The sequence below is a fragment of the Diabrotica virgifera genome, chromosome 9 (genome assembly GCF_917563875.1).
Source record: "Diabrotica virgifera virgifera chromosome 9, PGI_DIABVI_V3a".
NCBI classification, from domain to species: domain Eukaryota; kingdom Metazoa; phylum Arthropoda; class Insecta; order Coleoptera; family Chrysomelidae; genus Diabrotica; species Diabrotica virgifera.
The window spans coordinates 213,234,292-213,254,009 of NC_065451.1; positions in this window are offsets into that span (position 1 = coordinate 213,234,292).

The window sequence follows — 19,718 nt, forward strand, 5'->3', positions numbered from 1 at the left end:
ATACGCAAAATGCCCTCTCTCCCAGAATTCAATATATTTATTTTTTTTTACGTTATATGCAATTAAAAAATGAGATAACGCGGATTTTTAGATCGCCACCCCCCTTACCCCTCCCCCACAGCCAAAAAGTGATTTTTAGATTTATTTTTAGATTTAATTTTTTTTAGTTGGGTTGCAATTGATTTAAAAATTTCAAAAAATTCACACATGTATCTGATACTTTTACAAAACATGTCCATTTTTTATGGACCCGTAGGTCGAGTGTACATAACCTCAAAATTTTTTTTTTATTTTTTAAAGCTTATAACTTTTTCTTGGAGGGGGCTGCAGGTCCATTTTTTTGCATTTTGTAAATTTTATCAAAAGCTATCTCTCTGATTTTTTTCAGATTTTTCTGTTACCTGCGCCATCTTGAAAAATCCGGAAAACTGTTTTTTAGGGGGTTTTTGGGGATTTTCTCCATTTTATAGACTGGAACATAGATCAACTCAAGGTTTTGTTAACAGATTATGTAGAATTTTAAATAACTAAGTATTTTACGACTATCAAAAATTGGGCAAAATACCCCAAGCCCCCAAAAACAATGTTTTTTTTTTAAGTTATATAAGGGTTTTTGTTGGCTTAATGATATTTTTTGAGATCGATACAGCCTAAAAATTTTGATTTTTTTTCATTTTTTTACTTTATGTGATTAAAAAATAAGACTCATCGCATTTTTAGCCCATTAACCCCTCCCCCTGCCCCCACAAAAACGTCATTTCTTTTATTTTTTTACTTAGTTAAAGTTTTGTAAGGGTTTTGCGGGTCTAATCATATTTTTTGAGGTCGATACAGCCTGAATATTTTTTTTATTTTTTTACGTTCTATGTGATTAAAAAATTATGACTCACCGCAATTTTAGCTCCCTTCCCCTATTACCCCTCCCCACAGCCAAAAACGTAAATTTTTCGATTTTATTTTTTTAAGTTGGCTTGCAATTAAATCGAAAATGTTGTTCTAAAGCTATTTCTTTGTGGCATTTTTGTAATTAACTATTCTAAATGGGAAATAAGCCACAATTTAACTAAAAAATGATTTTATTTTCCATCTGTAATGCGTTAGAGAGAATTCGATAATCTGTGACGCACTGAAAAAAGGGTTCGGGGCGATCTATATAAATAAGTCAGATTAAATTAAATTATTAGATATTTTTAAGATAAGATTTTCTACCAAACTAAATTATTGTTTAATTTATTAATATTTTGTATTTTTACAACGTGGTGGACGTCGAATCCTTAATAAAATCATTTTTTAGTTAAATTGTGGCTTATTTCCCCTTTAGAATAGTTAATAATTATTAAATTATAAATTACAAATAGTACATTTTAATATATCATACTTCTTGTAGTTTTGTGAATCAAAACATTTCGTCCTTTGTTCATTAGTTTGTATTTAGTAGGTGCCCTAATATTACCTTACATTATACATATTCTAATTATTCAAACATCTGCTTGTACCATCTACGTAACCTATATGTATCTCTGCCTATAATGACACTTTGCTTCACGTTTACTGCCACAAGAAAACACCATAAAAAGAATGAGGAAAGTATTACCAAAGAATATATAGCTCCGTATAGGTATATTCATAGAGTATTCAAAGAGTTATATTCGTTGGTATTACACTTAACAGTTCGTTCTAGTCTTCATCGCTGTCTTCGTCTATTACAGGTATAACATCTGTATTGTCAAACAGTTTTGCAAGATATTCTGCTGGCATGATGATTTTTGTAGAATATCTTCCATGCCATAAATATTATACTATGGCAGCTACATGCGAACAACAGAACAGCCTATGGTTATGTTGCCGATTGTGCAACTCGCATCTACAAGATATATACAAGAAATAGATATCTATCGTTTAATGTTTTCCAAACCATCTACATTTGGCTCATAATGCAAATAGTCCACGACGTATGCTTGTCCCCGTTAGGTAAATTATTCCGATTCGTTTTTTTGCATAAACTTACTCAAAAACAGGTCTTTTAAACAAATTCATCTGTACCGCGGTCGGAAAATTGTTTAAAACAATTTTTTAAACGAATTCAAAAAATCATTTTTTCACTTCGGACAAATCTGTTTTAGATTATCTGGATCAACCTGAACAAAAAAGGTCTATTGTGATCTTGCTCTAAAATTGACTGTTGTCGAGTTACACGCGATTTAAAATTTGAAAAACGCGAAAATGGTCAAGGCTTAATAACTCGATTAAAAATTATTATTAGGAAAGTCAGAAAGTGACCAAATCAAAGTTTAAAGCCCCCCCTACAAGAACCTGAAGAAATTTTTGTCATTATTTTATTACTAACTATTAATTTTAATAATTAAAAATGAGCGCTAAGCACGTATTAAGGCGGTCGTCCGCGAGAGAGATGTACAATTCATTGGACGTTCTAAAAAATATCGATAAGACAAGTATCGATCGAAGTCAAAAATACGTTTTAAAAAAATAAAAAAGAAATTTTGAGGTTATGTGTACACTTGACCTACGGGTCTATAAAAAATAGATATGTTTTTTAGAAGCCTCATAAAATGTTTAAATTAATTGCAACTTAAAAATAAAAAAAAATAGAAGAATTGTCGTTTTGTGGGGGCAGGGGGAGGGGGTGGTGGGCTAAAAATGCGATGAGTCATATTTTTTAATCACATATAAAGTAAGAAAATGAAAAGAATTCAAAATTTTTAGGCTGTATCGACCTCAAAAAATATCATTAAGCCAACAAAAACCCTTATATAATTAAAAAAAAAACATGGTTTTGGGGGGCTTGGGGTGTTTTGACCAATTTTTGATAGTCCTAAAACACTCAGTTATTTCAAATTCTACATAATCTATTAACAAAACCTTGAGTTGATCTATGTTGCAGTCTATAAAATGGAGAAAATCCCCAAAAACCCCCTAAAAAAACAGTTTTCTGGATTTTTCAAGATGGCACAGGTAACCGAAAAATCTGAAAAAAATCAGAGAGATAGCTTTTGATAAAATACACAAAATGCAAAAAAAAAATTGGACCTGCAGCCCCCTCCAAGAAAAAGTTATAAGCTTTAAAAAGTTAAAAAAAATTTTGAGGTTATGTACACTCGACCTAGGGGTCCATAAAAAATGGACATGTTTTGTGAAAGTGTCAGATACATGTGTGAATTTTTTGAAATTTTTAAATCAATTGCAACCCAACTAAAAAAAATTAAACCTAAAAATCTACCTTTTTGGCTGTGGGGGGAGGGGTAAAGGTAATTGCATAGAACGTAAAAAAAAATAAATATATTGAATTCTGGGAGTGAGGGCATTTTGCCTATCTTAACGGGGGTTACCCTTTAATAATTTTTATACTAATTTAAATCGATCTTAACTCGCTATTGCCTCTCTTAAAATTCTTCTCTTGTTGACCCAATTACAGCCTAAAAATATTTTGCTATAAACAATTCGTTGGCTTTTAATTGAATTCCTGCCACTTGCTGTCAACATCAAGTAGTACTGTTTATATAAAGTTCTATTATCGGACCAATGCAAAATGCACCATAATTAATTTAAGTATTCAATTTCGAAATACATCCATTTCATCCGTTACCTCCAAAATTTCAATGATAAATATACTCGTTGACAAGATTACAGCGTCAACTAGAGTTATATCGATATATTTAGGGCTATTTCGGTTTTGGTTATTAGATTAGGTAGTTTTGTATCAACAAATGCAATAAAATTGTATTCAATATTTAATACATTTGCGTTTATTTGACATTTGTAAAGAGCACTATTTGTCATAGGCGTAGCCAGTTTTTTAGCCTGGTTTCAAAAAATATCGCCCTACTCTATAAATCACATATTGACATTGTAGTCTAGTAAAATAAAACTTCACTACATGTAAAACAAAATGTAAATTCGTACAGGTTGAAACAAATTTTATATCAAAGTTTAGGTGGGTACAAAAGATATTTTCAAGAAAGTATCCAAATCACACAATGGGATCATTCTTTAAATAATTAAAAAGGGGTCATTTTTGCAAAAAAATTACTTTTTTAACTGCTGAGGTCATTCAATTACTAATGAAGGTCTATAGGATTATTTTCTGCAAAGTTGAAGGGTTAATCTTTCACATATAACTTACTAAATTAAATTTGACCCCCTATTTATTTAAATAATTATACATGAAACTTTAAAAACAAATTTGCAAAAAATTATTTTTAGCGTTTTAAATAAGCACTATAGAATATCTTATTTTACAGGAGAAGTTGCACTATGTTATCAGTATTAACAAAAAAAAATTAGTCCAAAAATATTTAATATTTTTTGAGATATTGAATTTGTTTTTTAAATGTTACTCTATTTTCAATTGCAAAAACGAGGTTGTTGCCAAACAAATATTCACCTGTATTAAATCTTATTAGTTTTATTTTTATGTATATTTTCGATAAATGTAATGATAAATTCAAATTTCAATTAAACTTTCCCCTAAAATGACATTTGAAAATTATTCAATTATACAAAATTATACAATTTGTTTATAATTTGTTTTTTTAATAACGTCGCGGGGATTAAATATTTTGAAATGCCGTTTCGATAATTGGGTTTCTGGGAATTTTTCACCAATTAACAATTTTTTTTGTCTTTTTTCCTCTTCTTTTTTTTTTTCTTGGAGTTATATTACTACGGGCCCTTGTAGGGTTAAGTTTCATTAAGAATGTCGAATCTCTAAGTTATAGATTCTAGACCTAAAAATATTAAGATTGGTCTAAAATCACTTAAATAAAATGTGGCTGGTTAGTGAGTTACACGGTGTTTAATTTAAAAATTAAAAATTATTTTTACCATGTACTTTCAAACTATTTGACGCATCCTTATCATACTTGTCAGAAAGTGTGGGTACTATACAGTCTACTAAATTGTGACAAATAAAAGTTTCTAGCTACTACCAGAGGCGTACGACAGGGGATAGTTAATGGTTGACCCTTTCCAAATTCTACGCCACTGAGGGAATTACTATTTTAGCGAAATTTTTCGATTCTCCAATACTTTATATGTAAATAATATACTCTTTACTGGTAACGATTAAGTCATTAGTTTTCGAGATATTGGACGTTAAAAATGAAACGGCATAGTTATTTTGATTCATTCATTCATTCATTTTAAACTTCCAATATCTCTCAAACTGATGACTTTATCGATACCAATAAAGTTATTTACATACAAAGTATTGGAGAATCGAAAAATTTCGTTAAAATAGTAATTCACTCAGTGGCGTAGAATTTGGGAAGGGTCAATCATTCACTATCCCCTGTCGTACGCCTCTGGCACTAGCTAGAAACGTTTATTAATCAAAATTTAGTAGGGTGTATAATAGCCACACTTTCTGTCAAGTATGATAAGGATACGTTAAATAGTTTTAAAGTACTTGGTAACAATAATTTTTAAATTTTTAAATAAAACACCCCGTAACTCAGTAAGTAACCATATTTTATTTAAGAGATTTTAGTTAAATCTTAATATTTTTAGGTCTACAATCTAGATCTCATAGACTCGACATTCTTAATAAAATTTAACCCTAAAAGGGGCCGTAGTAATATAACTCCAAGGAAAAAAAGAAGAAGAAAAAACGACAAAAAAATTGTGTTAATTAGTAAAAAATTCCCAGGAACCCAATTATCGAAACGGCATTTTAAAATAGTTAATCCCCGCGACGTTATTAAAAAAACAAATTATAAACAAATTTGTATGATTTTCAAATGCCATTTTAGGGGGGAGTTTAATTGAAATTTGAATGTATCCATACAATTATCGACAACATACATAAAAATAAAAGTAATGAGATCTTAAGCAGGTGAATATTTCTTTGGCAACAACCGCGTTTTTGCAATTGAAAATATAGTAACATTTAATAAACAACTTCAATATCTCAAAAAATATTACATATTTTTTGACCAATTTTTTTTTTGCTTAATACTGGTAACATAGCGCAACTTAGTCTGTAAAATAAAATATTTTTTAGTGCTTATTTAAAACGCTAAAAATAATTATTTGTGAATTTGTTTTTTAAGTTTTATATACAATTATTTAAATAAATAGGGGGTCAAATTTAATTTAGTAAGTCTTATGTGAAATATTTACCCTTCAGCTTTGTAGAAAAAAATCCCATAGACCTTCATTAATAAGTGAATTACCTCAGCAGTTAAAAAAGTATTTTTTTTGCAAAAATTACCCCTTTTTAATTATTTAAATAATGATCCCCTTGTATGATTTGGATACTTTCTTGAAAATATCTTTTGTACCCACCTAAACTTTGATATAAAATTTATTTTAACCTGTACAAATTTACATTTTGACTTTTTTTATTTTATTAGGCTAATTGCCCCACTGTATCTCTAGAGGCGATGCTGAACACTTCTCCCTTGCAGTTCTGCATTAGAAGGAAGGCAGTAACCACCACACAAAATAACATATTTTATGGTCTTCCTTTGCAATAATTTTGATTCCGTGATTGGGTAATTATTCCGTATTGAGGAATATCCTGGTTGTTAGTCAGTGCGTAATTATTAATATGTTGATTCCGTATTGAGGAATAGCGTGATTACTTCTTGTATTATATCAACATTATTATTGACTTTTTGATTGTAGTAAATACAATTGTGTTTGTCTTTTACAGACATCCGCCAAGGGGGCTTTCTTCGGGGCGGAACGAAGAGCAGAATATTGTTTTATGTTATTATTTTTGATTATACTTTGTATCGAAAGAACAAGAATATATTTGTATAAACATTTCCAATTTCTTTGCAACACGAAAATGTAGCAGCTGCATAATACTCTGGTTAAATCGGAGAGTGCAGGAAGAGTCTATACCGGTTTCGGAGGTTTTTCCTCCTCATCAGTAGTCCCATATCCTCTTCTCTCCGATTTACCCAGGCATCATACTTTGAGCCCCCTCGAATTATAAAGAACGAAATGTCACGGATGTACTACAGCCATCTACCGAAAAACAAAGTAAGTCTTCAATCGAAGTAGCACAGAAAACGACAATAAATATCGTTCCCATACCACCAGATTGACAACAGATGGAATACTTTCTTTGGTTACAACCTCCCGAGATTGTCAAAAATTATAAATCATACAGGATGCCGAGGAAATTAAGATGAGAGAATTTTAAATAATTTACAACCCTTCTGCTCAGCGTGGTAAAAGTTCCAACAAGAAATATCCTTTAGTACTCAACAAAACAGGAAATGAATTAAAATGTATAAACATTTTCAATTTCTTTGCAACACGAAAATGCAGCAACTGCATAATACTCTGGTTAAATCGGAGAGTGCAGAAAGAGTCATCAGTAGTCTCATATCCTCTTCTCTCCGATTTCCCCAGGCATCATACTTTGGGCCCCCTCGAAGAATATATTTATTTGATTTGAACCTGTGTTTTACTGAGTGTATTGTCAATAAACAATTACCCGTTAGAAATGAGATCGGGAAACTTCTAACCTTGTTGCGGGTTTCGTTCAGAAAAGGAGAAAAAAATAGAGAGAGATAATGTATCAATGTTCATAGTTCAATTTCCAGTCTCATTATTAAAAAATCAAAACCAACAAAGTATTGATTTCCTAGAAGTGACCAAATTTTATTCCACTTGACAACGATTGTGAAACCAGCCTTTTGTATCGAGACCACAAAATAATATTCTCGTACTGAAGTAAATTTCATTAGCCCAATTGCGATTGCAGTCTGCTCTATTACACATTTATAAAGGCGTCAGGCTACAGGCACACTTGATAGACTCAATAGTGAATACTGTTTTAGTCTTGTTAACGTAGTTGAGTTTAAATGATGATTTTGTTGATTTTCTGTAATATATAGATAATATTGTGTGAAGATATCATCGTTGGATATTTGTTCTTGTTATAGTAGGAAATTATTGAAATTTTATATTATGAGTGGTTCTGTTTATGTTTAGTCTGATAATTAAGTATGTTATTGTTGTTTTTGTTATTAGACAAGGCGGAAACGGCGGGTTCGTTGGGAAAAATATTCCCATGAGATATTTTTGCATAATCACATTCGTGAGACCTCCCAGAATAAGGTTCAAGAAGTCGCCCACGAGAAAAGTGGGCCAATTTTTTTTAACAATTTTTTTTTAATCAAATTGCAAAAATCAATATTTTTGGCCCGTACCAATTTTTTTTTGGGTTTTTTGGACAATTCTGGACAAAAAAGGTCTCTTATAATTTTTCTCTAAAGTTGATCTTTTTCGAGTTATAAGCAAGTTAAAATTTGCAAAACGCGAAAATTGCCATTTTTAAGACTTAATAACTCGGTCAAAAATTATTATTTTGAAAGTCAGAAAGTGACTAAATCAAAGTTTAAAGTCGCCGCTATATGATCCTGAAGAAATCGGTGTCATTAATTTACTACGAAGCTGTTATTTTTAATTAATAACAATGAGTGGTTAGATCGTATTGACGCTGCTGTAAATGTTAGTGCGAGTAAGATGCACAATTGGACTGCTGGAATGGCTTCTCTCTCGCACTCAGCATTTACAGCCCCGCACACGTGCATGGCGCTTATTATTATTACTTAAAAATAACTGCTTAGTAATAAAATAATGACAAAAATTTATTCAGGATCTTGTAGGGGGGGCTTTAAACTTTGATTTAGTCATATATTGACTTTCATAATAATAACTTTTAACCGAGTTATTAAGCCTTGAAAATCGCCATTTTTCGTTTTTTTCAATTTTAAATTGCTTATAAGTCGAAAACGATCAACTTTAGAGAAAAATTATAAGAGATCTTTTTTGTCCAGAATGGTCCAAAAAATTAAAGAAAAAATTGTTCAGGCAAAAATATTGATTCTTGCAATTTGATTAAAAAAAATTGTTAAAAACAAATTGGCCCACTTTTCATATGGGCGACTTCTTGAACCTTATTCTAGGATGTCTCACGAATGTGATTATGCAAAAAAATCTTATGGGAATATTTTTCCCTTCGAACCCGCCGTTTTCGCCTTGTCTATATCCTTTTTTACCTTTATAGGCCAGCGGTTTACCCTCATATACAGAGCACAAACTGGCTAATTTTTTTTGCATTTCTACCTCTACCGCACTAAACCTTTTTTACTCGATTCTATATGGGTCATTCCATTTCAAATCACTCAACTTTGGAGCAAAAAAATTTTGGACCTCCGATTTGTCTGAAAATTTGGTAAATAGCTTCTGGGGGACGTACAAATAAGATATTTAAGGTCAAAAAATCTTCTTCTTCTTTTTTTCTCAAAATGTTATTTTATGCGATTTTACAGTGATTTGGTGTTTATTTATACAAATTTGCATTTTCTATCGTAAAGTATCAATGAAAAACATAATATTTTAATAGAAAGGACTCAAAAATGTCATTTCATGGCATTATAACAAGTTACTTTGATTCAAAACAAGCTTTTGATCAAGTTTTATAGTGTAGAAAACGTTAAAATACCGTTTTTTACATTTTTCTCCATTCCCAAAATACATCATAATCAATTTGGCTGAAAATTTGCCCACAGATAGACAAAACATAGGACTTTAAGTGGCGAGAAGGATTTGAATTATATTACAATACCAAAAAAGTTACATGCAATATTATAGTCAAAAATATAGGCGTCTACTGTAAGTAAAATTAACTCGAAAATATCAACCTCACGAAAAAATTGTTAAAAAGAAATTATAGTAATTGTAAATACGATTTATTTGGAACAATTTCAGTTCCTACCATTTTTGTCGAAAAGTTCAAAATGGCGGAGATATTGAGCCAAACAGGTTCTCCTTTAAAATAAAGATGGCGGCTAACGTAACGGAGGAATTCATTCGTGATTTTAAATTTAGGCTACTATTATTGACTCCCTTAAAGATCAGAAAAATAAAATTTTGGGCAGCTCGGCATTCAAGGTCAAATGCTATCCCGACTGGACTAATATATATTTTAGAGTCTCATATTACTGCATGTAAATTTTTTGGTATTGTAATATAATTCAAATCCTTCTAACCACTTAAAGTTCTATCTCTTGGATATCTGTGGGCAAATTTTCAGCCAAATCGATGATGATGTATTTTGGGAATGGAGGAAAATGTAAAAAACGGTATTTTAACGTTTTTTACACTATAAAATTTGATCAAAAACTTGTTTTGATTCAAAATAACTTGTTCTAATGCCATATAATGACATTTTTGAGTCCTTTCTATTAAAATATTATGTTTTTCATTGATACTTTACGACAGAAAATGCAATTTTGTTTAAATAAACACCAAATCACTGTAAAATCGCATAAAATCACATTTTGAGAAAAAAAGAAGAAGATTTTTTGACCTTAAATATCTTATTTTTACGTCCCGCAGAAGCTATATACCAATTTTCAGACAAATCGGAGATCCAAAATTTTTTGCCTGAGTGATTTGACATGGAATGTACCATATACAGTAGACTCTCTCTATAACGAACACGGTTATTACGAGGTTTCGCTTATAAAGAGGTACACTAGATGTCCCATGCAATTCCTATTGAACTGTAACACCTCTATGACGAGGGATATTTGGTTATAACGAGGAAAACTGAAATCGTAGAATAAGTATCTTTACCTTTGGCGCTGTAATGGCTATAAATAAATGCCCCAACTGAGTGTATACAGAAATCCTCAACATATGTGTCGTTATCGAGAACAGTTCTGTAATAAAATCCACCGCTTATAATAAACTTCTCCCTCTACTGTTTATCTATCGACCGATATTGAATATTGTAAGAAAATTTACAATTTGTGATAGCGAAGACTTATTGTTGAGGAAACAATATTTAGCATCTTATATTGCTCCGAATGGCTTTACTATAGGAAGATAATGTTTTAGAAAACTATATATTCATAATGTATGCACAACATTATTGTTGTCTGATATAACGAACAGCTTATAACGAGGTAATTAGTCCGCCATTTCAATTCTCGTTATAGAGGAAGTCTACTGTATTTTAAAAAGTTCAAATGTATTTTTTTTACTTTTCCACTTGTGCCGGAAATTGTTATTTTTTGATATGTAGGATTTGAGTAAGAGGAAATAGTTACTGGATAGTGCTATTTTTGCTTTGTAAAAAAAGCCTCTAATACACGAATATACAAACCTTATAGCGATAAAAAGAGGAATAAGACAGGGTGACACAATATCACCAAAGCTATTAAATCAGGTATTAGAAGACGTGTGAAAGAAATTCCAATGGGAAAATAAATGAATCAAACTAAATGGACAATACTTGAGACACCTTAGATGCTCCAATGATGGCGTCCTGATAGCCATCAGTAAATAAGAACTGAAAGATATGCTCGAAGAATTAGAACACCAAGCAAAATAAATGAATCTATACAAAACAAAGGCGATGACAAACGCAGAACAAGATACTGCTATCACAATTCGAGAAAGTGAAATGGAATAAGTACGAGAGTATCCAGATTTCGGGCAAGTAATAAAAACGATCAGAGAAACTCAAACAGAAGAAATTAAAAGACGTATAAGATTGCCATGGGCAGCATTTGGCAAATTGAGCTACATCCTGAAGAATAAGAAATTTGCGCAACACCATTGAGTCTAAAGTCTTCAACCAGTGTGTGTTACCAGTAATCACGTATGGAGCGCCAACTTGGACACTAATCAAAAATAATATGGATAAACTTATAAAAACACAGAGAGCAATGGAAAGACAGATGTTACAAATTCACTTGCAAGGACAAAAAACGAAACGAGTGAATTCGAAATATTAAAAAATTGAAGGATGTAAGAGAAAAATTAGCCAAATCTGAATGGAAATTTGCGGGGCACAATATCAGGGACGATAGGTAAAATAAGGAAATACTAAACTAGCGACCATACGGATACAAAAGAAGTAGAGGAAGACCATAGATGAGATGGGATGATGACTTGAAAAGGCAAGCCGTTCCCAGATGGATTAACTTAGCTCAGGACAGACAAAATGGAGACAAGAAGCGGAGGCTCACATCCTAAAATGTATAATATGGGCTCATAGATAAATAGAAAGCAGGCCTCTGAGCCAGACCTTGTCAAATGCTTGTGAGATTTCTAGGAATATAGCGTTGCATTTCAAGACTACAATATATTTCATGTAGCATTTGATGAACTTTCTGTATAGTGGGGCGATTTTCCCGAAAACCAAACTGATGTATTGTTTTGTAGCAGAAATCTATCAAAAACTTTGCTTACGTAGGTTGGGAGTAGGCTGATGGGTCTACAAGGCGTTATTTCATTGGGTTCTTTTCCTCGCCTAAGGATCATAATGATTTCAGCGGAATTCCATATATTTTTGGAAAGTATGATAAGCTTGGAATGCAGTTAGTACCCAAGTTTGAACCAGGGACTCTCGTTATGCAGCCGAATGCTCTACTACTGAGCTATATCTGTTGTTAACTAACAGCAGACTACTTTACAACGGGATCTAAATGTCATTGCAATATTTGCATTTAAAATTGCTTAAAATTCAATGTATCCATGTAAAAGCTGTTGAATATTGTATTATCATCGAGTTTTGAGCTATTCTGAAAATTTTTGATGTCTAGCTAGTCGGGAAGGATGTTTAAAATCGATTACAAGATTTTTCGGACACAGTGACAAAGAGACAGACAAATACCAAATGAAGTACATATACAGAGTGTAACAAAAATACAGGTCATAAATTAAACCACATATTCTGGGAACAAAAATAGTTCGAATGAACCTAACTTACCTTAGTACTAATATGCACATTAAAAAAGTTACATCCCTTTGAAGTTACAAAATAAAAATGGATTTTTTCAAATATATCGGAAACTATTAGAGATTTTTTACCAAAAATTGACATGTGGCAATCTTATGGCAGGAACATCTTAAAGAAAAATTATAGTGAAATTTGTGCACCTCATAAAAATTTTATGGGAGTTTTGTTCCATTAACCCCCCCCCCCCCAAACTTTTGTGTACGTTCCAATTAAATTATTATTGTGGTACCATTAGTTAAATTCAATATTTTTAAAACTTTTTTGGCTCTTAGTATTTTTTCAATCAGGCAGTTTTTATCGAGTTGCGGCTTCTTTTTTAATATGTTTACATACAAATTTTTTGGGGGTTTTGTTCCTTTAAACCCCCCAAATGTATGTGTACGTTCCAATTAAACTATTACTACGATACCATTAGCTAAACACAGTGTTTTTAAAACTTTTTTGCCTCTTTGTATTTTTACGATAAGGCACCTTTTATCGAGATGTGGCTTCTTTTTTAATATGGTTCTAAATATACCTAAAAATGTAAATCATAAATAAATTTTCATATTATTACAAGTAAGTCTCCATAATCATACTTAACCATATACAAATATGTGGTGGATTTGACAAATATTCAAAATATCTCGATAAAAACTCGACTTTTCGAAAAAGTACTAAGAAGCAAAAAGTTTTTAAAACATTGTGTTTACCTAATGGTACTACAACAATAATTCAATTGGAACGTACACAAAAGTTTGGGGGAGTTTAAAGGAACAAAACCCCCATAAAGCTTTTATGGGGTGTCTAAAATTCACTATAATTTTTTTTTAAGATACTACTGCCATAAGAATGCCACATGTCCATTTTCAATATATGTAATATCGTAAATAGTTTTCGATATATTGGAAAAAATCGATTTTTATTTTGTAAATTCAAAGGGCTGTAACTTTTTTTATGTGCGGGTCATTCCATTTCAAATCACTCAATTTTGGAGCAAAAAAAATTTTGGACCTCCGATTTGTCTGAAAATTGGTATATAGCTTCTGCGGGACGTACAAATAAGATATTTAAGGTCAAAAAATGTTCTTCTTTTTCTATCAAAATGTTATTTTATGCGATTTTACAGTGATTTGGTGTTTATTTATACTTTGCATTTTCTATCGTAAAGTATCAATGAAAATCATAATATTTTAATATAAAGGACTCAAAAATGTCATCATATGGCATTATAACAAGTTACTTTGATTCAAAACAAGCTTTTGATCAAATTTTATAGTGTAGAAAACGTTAAAATACCGTTTTTTACATTTTTCTCCATTCCCAAAAAACATCACAATCGATTTGGCTGAAAATTTGCCCACAGATAGATAAAACATAGGACTTTAAGTGGTGAGAAGGATTTGAATTATACTACAATACCAAAAAAGTTACATGCAATCGTATAGTCGAAAATATAGGCGTCTACTGTAAGTAAAATTAACTCGAAAATATCGACCTCACGACAAAAATTGTTAAAAAGAAATTGTAATAATTGTAAATACGACTTATTTGGAACAATTTCAGTTCCTACCATTTTTGTCGAAAAGTTAAAAATGGCGGAGATATTGAGCCAAACAGGTTCTCCTTTAAAATCAAGATGGCGGCTAACGTAACGGAGGAATTCATTCGTGATTTTAAATTTAGGCTACTATTGACTCCCTTAAAGATCAGAAAAATAAAATTTTGGGCAGCTCGGCATTCAAGGTCAAATGCTATCCCGACTGGACTAATATATACTTTTGAGTCTGATATTACTGCATGTAACTTTTTTGGTATTGTAATATAGTTCAAATCCTTCTAACCACTTAAAGTTCTATCTTTTGGATATCTGTGGGCAAATTTTCAGCCAAATCGATGATGATGTATTTTGGGAATGGAGGAAAATGTAAAAAACGGTATTTTAACGTTTTTTACACTATAAAATTTTATCAAAAACTTGTTTTGATTCAAAATAACTTGTTATAATGCCATATAATGACATTTTTGAGTCCTTTCTATTAAAATATTATGTTTTTCATTGATACTTTACGACAGAAAATGCAAATTTGTTTAAATAAACACCAAATCACTGTAAAATCGCATAAAATCACATTTTGAGAAAAAAAGAAGAAGAAGATTGTTTGACCTTAAATATCTTATTTTTACGTCCCGCAGAAGCTATATATGTACCAATTTTCAGACAAATCGGAGATCCAAAATTTTTTGCCTGAGGGATTAGACTCGTGCAAATTTGTATAATACTAAGGTAAGTTAAATTCAATCGAACTATTTTTGGTCCCAGAATATGTGATTAAATTTATGACCTGTATTTTTGTTACACCCTGTATAGAAATGTTTTTAAATTAGTCGGTATATTCCGTTTCTAAGCGTCTTTTTAGGAGTAAACCGCTTGCCAATTAGTAGGAGCTTTTAAAATTCATAATGAAAATATATACGCCAATACGACCTTTTGACGACCTGGACCCTTTATTATATTATATCTAAAACATGAATGCGGTTATCATGCAGGTATAAAACCTAATTTATGCAGAAACGGTAAAATTGCCCTCAAACCTTCTTTCATTTTGAAATTTCGGAATGATATAAACAGATATATCAAGATCTGAAAGGAATTCACCGGAAAACCTTTCGTAATAAATTGACCTGGTATTTTTTACAGCGGAATGATCGCTGGAATATATATCATCCTTCTTATAAAGATGTATTCAATAAATTTCAAGATATTTTATATACATAAATATATAGGGCGGTACAAAAAGTTTATTAAAAAGTTACTTTTTTTGTGATAAATTTGGTCCATCAGAAAACTATGCCTGTTCAATGTGAAAAATGTCTAAATAGTGCAGCCGATATGTGAAACAATTGTGCATTTAATGATAGAAGTATATAATTTGGATCACATATACTACACATATAAAGGTTAAAATTTAGATGGGAGGCCATCTCAGATTTTGATTTTTACAAAAATGGCGGACATTTAAAATGGCGACTATACGTATGTGACTAATATCACGATAACTTTTGAACGAGACGTCAGATTTCAACCAAATTTGGTATATAGGATCTTTTTTACGTATAAGATCGAGGTCTTGAACCGGAAGAATCGGTTTACCAGAAGTTGTATTTTTCCTGGTTTTTGTGTAAAAATATGCTGTTTTTTTTTTTTCAATTCCTTCACCCTGTATGTGTTAATTTTTCAAAAAGTTAATACCGCCATTGAAAAGAGCGTAAAAATATTTTTTAGGAAATATTTTTAACTTTTTAGTTATGCTAATTACCATTTAATAAATGCAACACGTATCTTCACATGTACCTATATGCGGCAGATTCGTGCAAATATTATAAGAATTATTGTGCATTTAAGGGTAGAAGCATATAATTTGGACCACATATACTACACATATAAAGGTTAAAATTTTAGATACGACGCCATATCAGTTTTTGTTCCTTTTACAAAAATGACGGGCATTCAAAATGGCGACTATACATATGTTACTAATAGCACGATAACTTTTGAACGAAATGTCAGATTTCAACCAAATTTGGTATATAGGTTCTTTTTTGATGAATAATATCGAGGTCTTAAACCGGAAGAATCGGTTTACCAGAATTTGTTTTTTTACTGTTTTTTATATAATAATATGTTGTTTCTTTTTCAATTCTTTCACCCTGTATATATAAATTTTTTAAAAAGGTAATAACGCCATTAAAAAGAGTATAAATATATTTTTTACGAAATATTTTGAACTTTTCAGTTGTATTAATTACCATTTAATAAATGCATAAAGTTTGTTCACATGTACCTATGGGCGGCAGATTCATTTTGAATGCCCGCCATTTTTGTAAAAGACTAAATCTGAGATGTTTTTATATCTAAATTTGAATCTTTGTACGTGTAGTATGTGTGGTCCAAATTATATGCTTCTACCATTAAATGCACAATAATTCTTATATTATTATTTGCACGAATCTGCAGCACATAGGTACCTACATGTGAAGATACGTTACGCATGTATTAAATGGTAATTAATATAACTAAAGAGTTCAAAATATTTCCTAAAAAATATTTTTAGCTGTTTTCAACGCCGGTATCAGCTTTTTGAAAAATTACTATATACAGGGTGAAAGAATTGAAAAAGAAACAACATATTTTTACATAAAAATAAACAGTAAAAACAAAAATTCTGGTAAACCGATTCTTACGGTTCAAGACCTCGATATTACTCATCAAAAAAAGAACCTATATACCAAACTTGGTTGAGACCTGACATCTCGTTAAAAAGTTATCGTGCTATTAGTCACATATGTATAGTCGCCATTTTGAATGCCAGCCATTTTTGTTAAAGGAACAAAAACTGAGATGGCCTTGTATCTAAATTTGAACCTCTATATGTGTAGTATACGTGGTCCAAATTATATGCTTCTACCATTAAATACACAATAATTCTTATAATATTTGCACGAATCTGAAGCATATAGGTACATGTGAGGATATGTTTTGCACTTAATAAATGGTAATTAACATAACTAAAAAGTTAAAAATATTCCCTCAAAAGTATTTTTACGCTCTTTTTAATGACCGTATTAACTATTTGAAAAATTAATACATACAGGGTGAAATAATTGAAAAAAAAAAACAACATATTTTTACATAAAAATCAGGAAAAATACAACTTCTGGTAAACCGATTCTTCCGGTTCAAGACCTCGATTTTATGCATCAAAAAAGAACCTATATACCAAATTTGGTTGAAATCTGAAGTCTCGTTCAAAAGTTATCGTGCTATTAGTCACATATTTATAGTCGCCAATTTGAATCCCCACCATTTTTGTAAGAGGCAAAATCTGAGATGGCCTCTTATCTAAATTTGAAACTTTATATGTGTAGTATATGTGGTCCAAATTATATGCTTCTATCATTAAATGCACAATTCTCTTAATATTTGCACCAATCTGCCGCACTAAAAATAAAAAATTAACCGTACAAGAGAAATATCAAAATAAAGATAATGTGACAATCAACTACAGGAAAGAGAAAGAGGGGGAAAAATTTGATAAGTACAATAAGAAGAATGTTAATAGGATTAAAGGATTAAAGAAATGGATTAAAGGAAATGATTAAAAATGGACATAGACGACGATAAAAACATAAGAGAAGTTATGGAAAATTGTATATCCAAGGAACTACGAGTAAAAGTGAAATTAAGAAATGCCACAAAGATTAGGGACAATTTCTGCATTCATCATCATAATTCTCTTTGCCTTATCCATATGCGGGGTCGGCTTCCCTAATTGCATTTCTCCACACAATTCTATCTTGGGTCATATCAATGTTAAGTCCCTTTACCAACATGTCCTGCCTTATCGTCTCCCCCCAGGTTTTCTTTGGTCTTCCTCTGCTACTCCTTCCAGGAATCTGCACTTCAGCTATTTTTCGTATTGGGTGATTAACGTCTCGACGTTGAACATGACCAAACCATCTTAACCTATGCTCTCTCATTTTGGAATCAAGTGGTGCCACACCTAGACTTCCCCTAATATACTCATTTCTAATTTTATCCTTCTTTGTCACTCCACTCATCCATCTAAGCATTGTCATTTCCGCCACATGCATTGGTTGTTCCTCTTTCTTTTTCACTGCCCAACATTCAGTTCCGTGCATCATAGCCGGTCTTATAGCTGTTTTATAGAATTTTCCCTTAAGCTTCATTGGAAATTTTCTGTCACGTAACACACCACTCGCTTCTTTCCACTTCATCCATCCAGCTCTAATTCTACTGCATGCATCTCCATCTATTTCTCCATTACTCTGTAATACCGATCCTAGGTACTTAAAACTATTACTTTTCACAATCATTTCACCATCCAAAATACCATTTTATTTGTAGTAACTCCATCTTTAAATGAACACTCCAAATACTCTGTTTTTGTCCTACTAAATTTTAAACCTTTTTTCTCCAGAGCTTGTCTCCACTGTTCCAGTTTTTGTTCTAAATCTCTTTCACTATTTCCTATTAACACTACATCATCAGCATACATTAGGCACCATGGAATACTACCCTGTAGTTTCACTGTTATCTGGTCCAAAACTAATGAGAATAAATAAGGACTAAGCACCGAGCCTTGGTGCAAATCTACTTTCATCTGAAATTTATCAGTCTCTCCCACACCTGTCCTAACACTAGTTGTTACTCCCTCATACATATCTCTCACATTTTTTACATATTCGCCAGGGACACCTTTCTTATTGAGTGTCCACCACAGAACCTCTCGAGGAACTCTATCATATGCTTTCTCAAGATCAATGAATACCATATGAGCGTTGGTCTCTTTATTCCTGTATTTTTCCATCAGTTGCCTTACAATGAAAATTGCATCTGTTGTTGATCTGCCCTTCATAAAGCCAAATTGATTATCGGATATTTCGGTTTCTTCACGTATCCGTCTATCAATTACTCTCTCCCATATTTTCATGGAGTGGCTAAGTAGTTTTATAGCCCTGTAGTTTGTGCAATATTGTATGTCTCCCTTGTTTTTGTAGACAGGTACTAATATACTGCTTCTCCATTCGTCTGGCATTTGTCCAACTTCCATAATTCTATTAAATAGACCTGCTAGCCAACTTGTTCCTGTCTCTCCCAATGTTCTCCATACTTCCCCAGGAATATCATCTGGTCCGACTGCTTTACCTTTTTTTATTTTTTGAAGCGCTTGAGCCACTTCCTGGTTTGTTATTCTGGTAACCATTGCTGTTACTGTCTCCGTTAACTCCACAGGCTGTCTGTCAAATTCTTCACTTAATAGACTATCAAAATAATTTCTCCATCTCTTTTTGACATCCTTTTCGTGACTTAGTATTTTATTATTTTCATCTAGGATACATCTAATCTGATTAAAGTCTCTTG